Source organism: Pinus tabuliformis, chromosome 5_2 (assembly GCF_031772625.1).
Source record: "Pinus tabuliformis cultivar Carrire ecotype Pingquan chromosome 5_2, CPIR1, whole genome shotgun sequence".
In the NCBI taxonomy this organism is placed as follows: domain Eukaryota; kingdom Viridiplantae; phylum Streptophyta; class Pinopsida; order Pinales; family Pinaceae; genus Pinus; species Pinus tabuliformis.
This window is the reverse complement of record NC_142306.1, coordinates 1,030,472,124-1,030,481,388: the sequence shown is the minus strand read 5'-3', so window position 1 is coordinate 1,030,481,388 and position 9,265 is coordinate 1,030,472,124.

The window sequence follows — 9,265 nt, the reverse complement described above, 5'->3', positions numbered from 1 at the left end:
CATAGAGACATAATATCTAAAACAAGACTATGATAGTCATCAGTAACTATCATCAACAACATCTGTCAATCACCATCCAAACCAGCACCATGATCTCCCTCTGCACCTGTTCCACCTGAATAAAAAAAATTGTGAAATTGTACCAAGATCTTCTAAGGTAATGCCAACAATGCATTATTAGAAGTATATGCTCCCCTTGAGCTTGTGCCAACCATCATATACCATGACCAAATCATTTCCTGAGTCTGTTCTGCTGCTTTTTCTTCAGAGCTCCATATATGCGACTCTGCAGCCTCTAACTCGCATATATACGCGACTTATCTTCATAATATCTGCGTATAAAAATTGGAATACTGAAGGTTTACACTTTCAATTTCCCCTTTGTCTGTTATGTCAGCTAACTGAGTTATGCCACATCTTTCTGTCTCTAATTATGTCTTGTTCAATACCTGGAATTGCGATGATGTATGATCCTCTTTCTTTGGAGTTTGAAATTTCTCCTGCATTCCCTTACTTTATGTCCAAACTTGTTACATGCATAACATCTTACATGTTTCATGTTCCTTCTATTGCAATCGATTGCTTTGTGACCAAACATATTGCAAGCAAAACAATATCCCTTAAAGTACTTGGAACGTGATTATCTTTCTGTGATGGTCTTGAACCATTCTTCTTCTACATCTGGCTGCAACATGTCCAAGATTATGACATTCATAACATTCAACATTACTCATCGGAGGAAATAACATTTATCACTTCCAAAGTTAGGAACAAAAGATTTTCTTTGAAGAATTTCTTCCCTTGGTTGCTGTTGGGGTTGACCACTTATCTCCTTGTTGATCATTTTAGATTTTGCATTAGAATTCCTTCCCTCACCTTGTGAGCTAGATTCGCCTTCAACAGTTTCATAAAACCAAGACTAGTTTTGATAGCAGGGGATCTTTGACTACCAAGAATATCATCCAAAATCTTAGTACTGTCTTGAAATCGTAACAATTTGTCCTTTTCTTCTAATTTACCTTTTAATATATTTACCTCAACCTGATGTTGTTCTTCCTTTTCCAGATATTGCTTCCTTATGTTTTCTTCAGCTTTTCTTCCTTCTTCCACTTGTTGCCTTAATTCGAGCACTTCATGTTCTTGTTCTTCAAGAGCTTCTTTATTTTGCTTCTTTGATTCTTTAAGATCTTCTTTTAAAGAGAGGATCTTAGATTCAAGTCTCTAAATTGTTATGCTCTGATCTTTTACTACATCCTACAGCTACTCCCTTACTCTGGTTACTGTCTCCAGCTGTTCTTTTAATCTGGTAACTTCTTTTGTTTCTACATCCTTATTTTCATATGCCATGAGAAGTCTAATGTCTTCATCACTATTGGATGAGTCGTTACTTTTATCATGAGTATAATAACTTCTATTACCTTCTTCAGACATCTTTTCTTTGTTATGAGGGCATCTAGCAGCGTAGTGACCAACTCTACCACAAGAAAAGCATTTGAAAGGTAGCTTACCTTTGAACCTTCCAAATCCCCGTTCAAGATTCTTGAAAAAATTTACCTCATATTCTTCTTCTAAAATGTATCCTGATTCACTGAGTTTTTCTTTTCCATTTGCTGATACTTTAAATGTGGCTTCTCTCATATCTGATGGTCCTTCTATTCTCATCTCAAAAGTAGTTAATATTCTGTGAAGTTGCGTCATAGTGATTTTCTGCAGATCCTCCTTTTATTCTATGGCAGACACTTTGGATTCAAATTTAGTAGACAGGGATCTCAAAACTTTCTCAACTAAGACAACTTCCTTAATTTCTTTACCCAGATTCCTCATACAATTGACAATCTCATCTATACGTAGGAACTAATTAGCTATGCTTTCATTACTATTGTTATAGACATTTTTGGGCACTTCAACCCCAAGCATAAATGTCCATAATCTAAGGGCTCCTAAGTCCCTAAAATTGTTGCTCCAACCCCTAAAAGAATAAGGTCAACTGATTACAGCTTCTCCCAGAAGTTCTCCATGAAAAACTGCTCAGAACTGGTCAAAACTGGACCATTTCACCTGCTCCATAGGCAAAGTGCGTTGCATCTCACCTAAATACACACAGTAGGTGCGTTGCATTTCAAAAAGCCCTTCTATGGGGTGCGATGGGCAAGAAGCGACAAATGGAAGTGTCAATCCGTGAGGTGGAGAAGCATGGAATCTTCCAAAAACTTCTCCTGTGACATTTGCCTCTCTGAATTCGACCAGGGATGAGTAAGAGATCATCAATCTCCAAGTGGAATCAAGAACTATCAGAGGGAAGACACTAATCAAATCACAAGCTGACTCATCTCCCTTACAGACATCTATATATGGATCCCTCATCCTAGAGATCCAGGGGGCTGGAATTTTGTATCTTGTAAGGAATTGCTGTTGGTTTCTTGAGGCAACATCATAGTGTTGGGTGATCTAAGCTTTTCATAAGGTGAAGAAGGGCTCACTTGCTGAGAGGATGATGCTGGGTCAGAACAATTGGTTGTAACTCTCTTGGCTCTTTCTTGATTATTAATAAAGCTATTCAAGTTTTCCTCCATACTCTTGTGTGATTTATGTTTTATGCATTTGTATGGTCAATTTACATATGATCCTAGATTGTTTATGATAATAGATCCATGTTCTCGTATAGTGTTATGCTGCTTTGATTCTACAGGTACTCTGTGAAGCTGGGTATACAAGAAAGCAAGTAACAAAGGACTATCAGAAGAGAGAGGAATCGAGCAAGGAACCAAGCACAAGACAGAGGTTGGTCTCCTCTATTCTTCTCTCATCTATCTTTCATAAAGGAAAACGAAAGTAGTTTTACTTTGTTTGTTGCTAAGGTAGCTACCAGCCTTAGTGGGATTAGCAGTTCTGCATAGACACTTTTCCTTGTAACAAAATGGCGACTCCACTGGGGAGCGAATAGATTGATTGTTTATCTACATTTGTTTACTTTATAAACTTACAGATGGAGCCTGAAGTCAAGCCAGCTAGCCTTCGAACTGCATTTGCTATGCAAGTGCAAAGTAGATCAACGCTGCTTCAGTCAATCTCCGGGTTTTTTTTATGAATTAAACAATTGATTTACAAGCTTTCTAATTTCCCTCGTGGTGGCTCTAGTAACCTCCTTAGATCTACCCCTGTGATTGATTTATTGATTACCACTTGCTCGGCCAAAATCCCTGAACTGAACTGCAAACTATGACCCAGAATCCAATCAAAGTCTCATCCCTGGTCCAGCGCACTGTCTGTTCTGTGAATCTCAAATTTAGCGCACTTCCCAAGTGTAGTAGGTGCATTGCATTTTAGTTTCACTGCATTACAGGTGCGCTGATCAGACTAGGCATTGTTCCTAAATTTTGGTTTCTGTGTTCACTCTTTTCAGATATATTCAAGAGTTTTGCTACCTGTAGTCAGTACACCTCTGTTTGAAACCCCTTTCCTTGTTGTTATTCCGCCTCCATTGTGCAAAGAACTGTAAATGTTTTTATGTATTTTTTGAGTCATTTTCAGTTCTCCTTTACAAAGAAGTAACGTAATTTTACTGTCGTTTCTTGATTTGAAAGTGTCGCAAGTGTCGTTTTCAGTCATAGAAGAGAATATGATTGTTCTTGATAGTCGATTACCCTGTTACTATTGTATTCAATCTGAATTAGTAGTTTTTCTAGTGTTGAAAGAAAGTTTTCATTTCCAAATCACAAAGTGTTGTCATTGTCTTCATTTTGATTTTGAAAAGAAACTTGTTAGTAATTGTCACTTTGAAAAATAATTCAGATTTGCGCATTAGCTTTCTTTTTGTCATTCACATATTAAGAAGGCTGAAAACAAATACATTCATGTGCATTTGCATTTAGACTGTTTGATTGGTTTGATTTAGGACAGTGCATATAGTGTGTGCTCTATACTCTTTGCTGAAGGAACGCCATTTCTCTTTCCTTAGTAGCTAGGATTTTCATTGCACAAAGAAGATAAAATGACTGTTTATCATCTTAGATTTCATTTTAGGAATTGTACATCTACATCACGCAATGAACCTGAAAGGAAAATTTCTTAAGTAAGATCAACTATAAAATAAATTTAATGAATCTAACAACACTTTGGAACCTAACGCACAACATCTAGAAGTCTAGGCTAGAGATGTATTCCAACGTCTTAAAGCATCTGTTGGTTGGGTGATTCCTCCACTTTGAGACGATAAGTGCCAGTATGAACTTGTGCTCCCATGTACCATCGAGTATATTTTGGGAGATCACAATAGGCTTAATCCTTTATCCATAGGAAGCCGTGTCTGCCGCCCTATCGATCGCAATGCACTGAACACAGCATTCGGGAAGATTGAATGCCGTACCATAAAAAGTATTCTGCAGTTTTACGATTGGTCTGGTAATCCCTCTGTCTAGATTTCCAGAGCAGTCCCTTTCATTCCTTTTCAGACTCCTTAACGGAAAAGGTCCATCTGAGCACTTGTCACTTCAGGCTCATTAAAAATCGAAGGCGACTAGAGTCATCTTTTGTTTTTTCTCGACTCTTAAAAATTGAAAAAACAAGTTGTGTCAAAGCGTCTAAAATTCATCTAATTCGGAAACAAACTTCCCCTTTATTTTTAGTTGATAGAGTAATCTACAATTGTGGAAGAAAGTCAATTGAAACGCCGTCGTTCACGGAGGCTTATGAGTCAATCGTCTTTGTCTCCGAAATCGAAACTATTATGGACAAAGTGAACTCGTTTAATCGGTTCCAAATCCCCTGGTAAAGTTAGAACAAGTGTTGCAACACCATCGAAGACTCCGGTTACTCCAAACATTTATGGTATCCCTGCCTTTACAGAAGAAGTTCAGCAGCCACCGAAGGATAGTAGTACTGATCCTAGTTTGAGGGTAAACACTTGTATTACTGAACCAGTTCCACCTATAGCTGATTTAGAAGGTGTTATTCCCCAAACATCTGTCGCTGCAGATTCTATACCTTCTTCGGCACCAGAAATATTTTACGGACCTGACGGTCTACCTCTTCCACTTGGTCTGATTGCTATAGAAGAGATTGTGGAGGATCCTACATCTAGTACTCCATCGCAATTTGGAGTCCGGATCACTCTGTATCCTTCTTCATAAGAAATTAGTCTACCGCCAACAGAAGCTCCTGTAGAATCGCTAGGCAATATTTTGGATAGAATAGAAATGTCTGAACAACCATCGACATCTAGGACTGTGTCGTCCGGCACAGCGACGATAGAACTTTCTGCTGTCACTCCAACAATGTTCGCCGGTATACCATCTGTCCCAACTAGCTCTCAATCGCTAGAAGGGGTCCGCTCAGGGGCTATTTCGACAGTATGGTCCGTTCCTTTTTGTTCATCCGGAATAGTATCTGGAATCTCTTATGTTGAGTCTCAGCAAATTTATCCTTCAAGGTGTCAATTTGGGCAGTCCGGTCCCCAAGGGCAAACCATTCCTTTAAGTACCAGATTACCGCCGAATGGGGGGAAATATACCCTTTCATTGTCTCCTCTGGGAGGACAACCATACGGGAGTTCACAACAAAATTCAGGTTATGCTGGAATTACATCTAGCGGTTGGGTGCCGATACTGCCTCAACAACCAAGAGTTGTATATTCAATGCAACAATGTTTACCTATGTCAAATATACCAACTACGCCAGCTATTGTGACGGTGTCGCAAGTACAAGCACTGCCTGTTGTATGCCAACCTCAGGTTTCTCAGGTTGTAATGCAACAACCTCTTGACCCTGCGACTCAACCACAATCGCCGACTGGTGGAATGACATAGGCCCAAATGGGTACAATTACCCCTCATCTTGGTCAAACAGTTAGTATCGGGCAATAGCACATGGCTTCACAACCATGGCTGGTGCAATACCAACAACCGCAATTCCAACAAGTATACCAAGGATCTGAGCAACAAATCTTTGCAAATAATGGGCAGCTGTATATTCAAAATGGTCAAAATCAACCATTCTACAATGGTTATGCCCACCAACCTTACCAAAGTTACCAACATCAAATGCATTATGCTGATATGAAAAGACCAACTGACCAGGCGATTCCATCTTATCCCGGGTATGCTTCACCTAACCTGAATCAACAGTTACTCTTCGTGGCGACTTTACAGTTACCGGATCTAAATCGGTTAACAAACGATCCAATCACTTACGCCCCTTGGTGGCCAACGATTCTGCATAAACTTCCGTCAGATATTCCTAAATTTAATGGAAATCTGGGTGAAGATCCGTCGAATCATGTGATGACCTTTCATCTGTGGTGTTCATCAAACACCCTAAACGATGATTTGATTAGGCTTTGCCTTTTTCAAAGGACGTTAACTGGTCCGGCAGCAAAATGGTATATCGAATTGCCCAGAGCTTCGTTTGACAACTTCAGTACCCTAGCCACAACCTTTTTAACCCATTTTCAGTTACTGATAAGGTATGAAACGGGAACAGAACTTCTTACCAATTTCAAACAAACAACGGCCACGAACATATCTGATCATATCCATGAGTGGGGACGTCATCGTAGAATGGTAAAAACGTATGTTCTTGATCAGCTTTTAGCTGAATGGTTTATTAAGTCTTTGTTACCTTCCATTATAGAAGATGTGGCAAAAGGGGGAGTCATCACCGAAGAGCATGTTATTGCTCGTGCACAATATTTAGACTTGATTTACACTCAGTCTTGCACGCTCTACGATAAAATAATTGACGCTTCCAGACTGGAATTCTCAGTCCCTTCTCCTCCTAAATCAAACAATGACTCTCATTCCGGCGATGGCGTGATTGGCGCGACAGACACGAAATCGACAAAGGCTACATCTAAAAAGGCACGTAAGATTTCTAGTCAAAATGCAAAGGAAGAACTTCTCGCCTCAGAAGTAAATGCCATCTCGACAGATAAAAGTAAAGAAACCAAGCAACCAGGAGGCAAGAAGAAAAACAAAGGGAAGAAGAAGAAATGGGAAGAATCATCACCTGAAAAATCTTCTGCAAACCCTCCTGGAAATAGGAAACCAAAAAATCCATGCTTTATATGCGATGAGGATCATTGGACATCAGATTGTCCACACAAAGCTGAGCTTAGAAAATTCTTCAAGAATTCAAAAACCTCGGCAGTATTAACTGATCCGTTTGTGAATCCAGGAACAAATCTGGTTGATAGTGGAAATGCTTCCCCATCTCAAGTGATGATGTTGTCGGTTTCCAAACAACAAAATGATGCTTTGATATCGACAAGGAACAAAGATTACGGGAATCCACAACTGTCGAATAACAAGGATAAAGATCAACCTAGTAGTTCGACAACAACTTCGACAGAAGTTGCGCCGCCCATCATTCCTGAGCTGACAGTAAAACCGCCAAAGGGAGTAGTACACAAGTCGACATTTAATCCTCATTCTAGAGCAGCACAACATTATAATATAGTGGAAGATCTGGCCCAATCACCATCCGCTATGTCGACACTTGAAGTACTGCAAAATTGCCCATCCCAAAAGCAGGCTTTATTATCAGCTATTGGTGGGATAGACCCAAAGGATTCTAATCTTGTGTCCTTTAATCATAAAGGATACGATCCTTAGTTACCAGCTCAACTAGCTTTCCTCATTCAAGTGAAAGCCATCAACAAATCTGTTCATCGAACAATTATTGATGAGGGGGCATCTACATGTATAATGTCGATGAGTTGTTGGAAAATGTTAGAATCTCCAACCTTGTCGCGATCTTCGACAACATTAAAAGCATTCAACGGACGAACATATACCCCTTATGGTATTCTAAGTAACTTGCAGGTTGAACTAGGAGGGAAAACAATAGAAATAGATGTCAAAGTAATCGACAGAAACCTCGATTACAACATCCTACTGGGAAGAACATGGATATATGCCATGGCTGCTGTTGTGTCGACCTATTTTAGGAAGATTGCATTTCCCTTTCAACGATGGATTACAATCGTCGATCAACAAACTTTCCTCCCCAGTGGTTCTCAAGTTACGGGAAGCCTTCCAATGATCCATGGAAGCCCCCATTCGCTTCAAAATATCGGAGTAGGCCTACTAAAAGACCCTATATTAATGGGAACTTTTGCCCTTCCGCCTCCAATAAATCTGGCGGAAGTAGCATCGATAGGAACCTGCAATATGATATCTTCGATTGAAAAGATCTCAGAAAATGATATAAACATGGATCATACGCAGGTATTGCCTCCAAGCCCAATGGAAATATTGTAGCAATCAATGTTCCTAGCATGGGAGGCAAACCCAAATCAACGCTCATCAAGCGTTTGGATAGATAGGTCTAAGGAATATGGCACCCCTTCAGATCCTTGGTCGCGAGTACATTACATTGACGAAGGAATTGTTCAATCAATGGTAATTGAAGGGGCACCATGGGAAGATTACCACCATCGTTCCCTTCTTCCGGATTGTGAAGAAGATACTCCTGATGACCTTCATCATCCTTCAGTTTTTGATTTCCTATCAAATACTGTAAACACGGTGGATTCCGAGCGAAACTTGTCCAGCATTGAAGAGACTATCGCCATAAATATCTCGACCAAAACAGATGTTGAAGAAAATATTTATGTTGGCAAATGTTGTTCTCCTTTAGAACTGGAAATATATAACGCTCTTTTTCGCGAATTCAGAGATGTCTTTGCTTGGTCATATAATGAAATGCCAGGCATTGACTCGAGTATCGTTGAACACGAAATTAAGATGTATCCAGATGTCAAACTAGTACGACAACGGCTATGGCAGGTGCACCCCAAGAAAGCCACTGCCATCAAAGCAGAAGTTGAAAAACTTCTCCATGCTGGTTTCATTTACCCGGTTCCTCTAACCGATTGGGTATCGAACATTGTTCCTGTTATAAAAAAACAAGGAACAATTAGAGTGTGTGTCGATTATAGGGATGTAAATCAAGCTTGTCCAAAAGACAACTACCCTACACCCTTCATTGACTAGATAATTTATGAGTGCACCAGATGCGAAATCTTTTCATTTATGGATGGATTCTCCGGGTATAATCAAATAAATATCCGCCCACAGGACCAGTCAAAGACTGCATTCATTTGTTCGTGGGGCACATTCGCATATCGCAAATTACCCTTTGGTTTAAAGAACGCAGGGGCAACATTTCAGAGGGCAATGAATTATGCCTTCCATGACATCAAAAACATCATTCAACCATATCTCGACGACCTTCCAGCTCATTCACGAAAGCGGACTAATCATCCGCA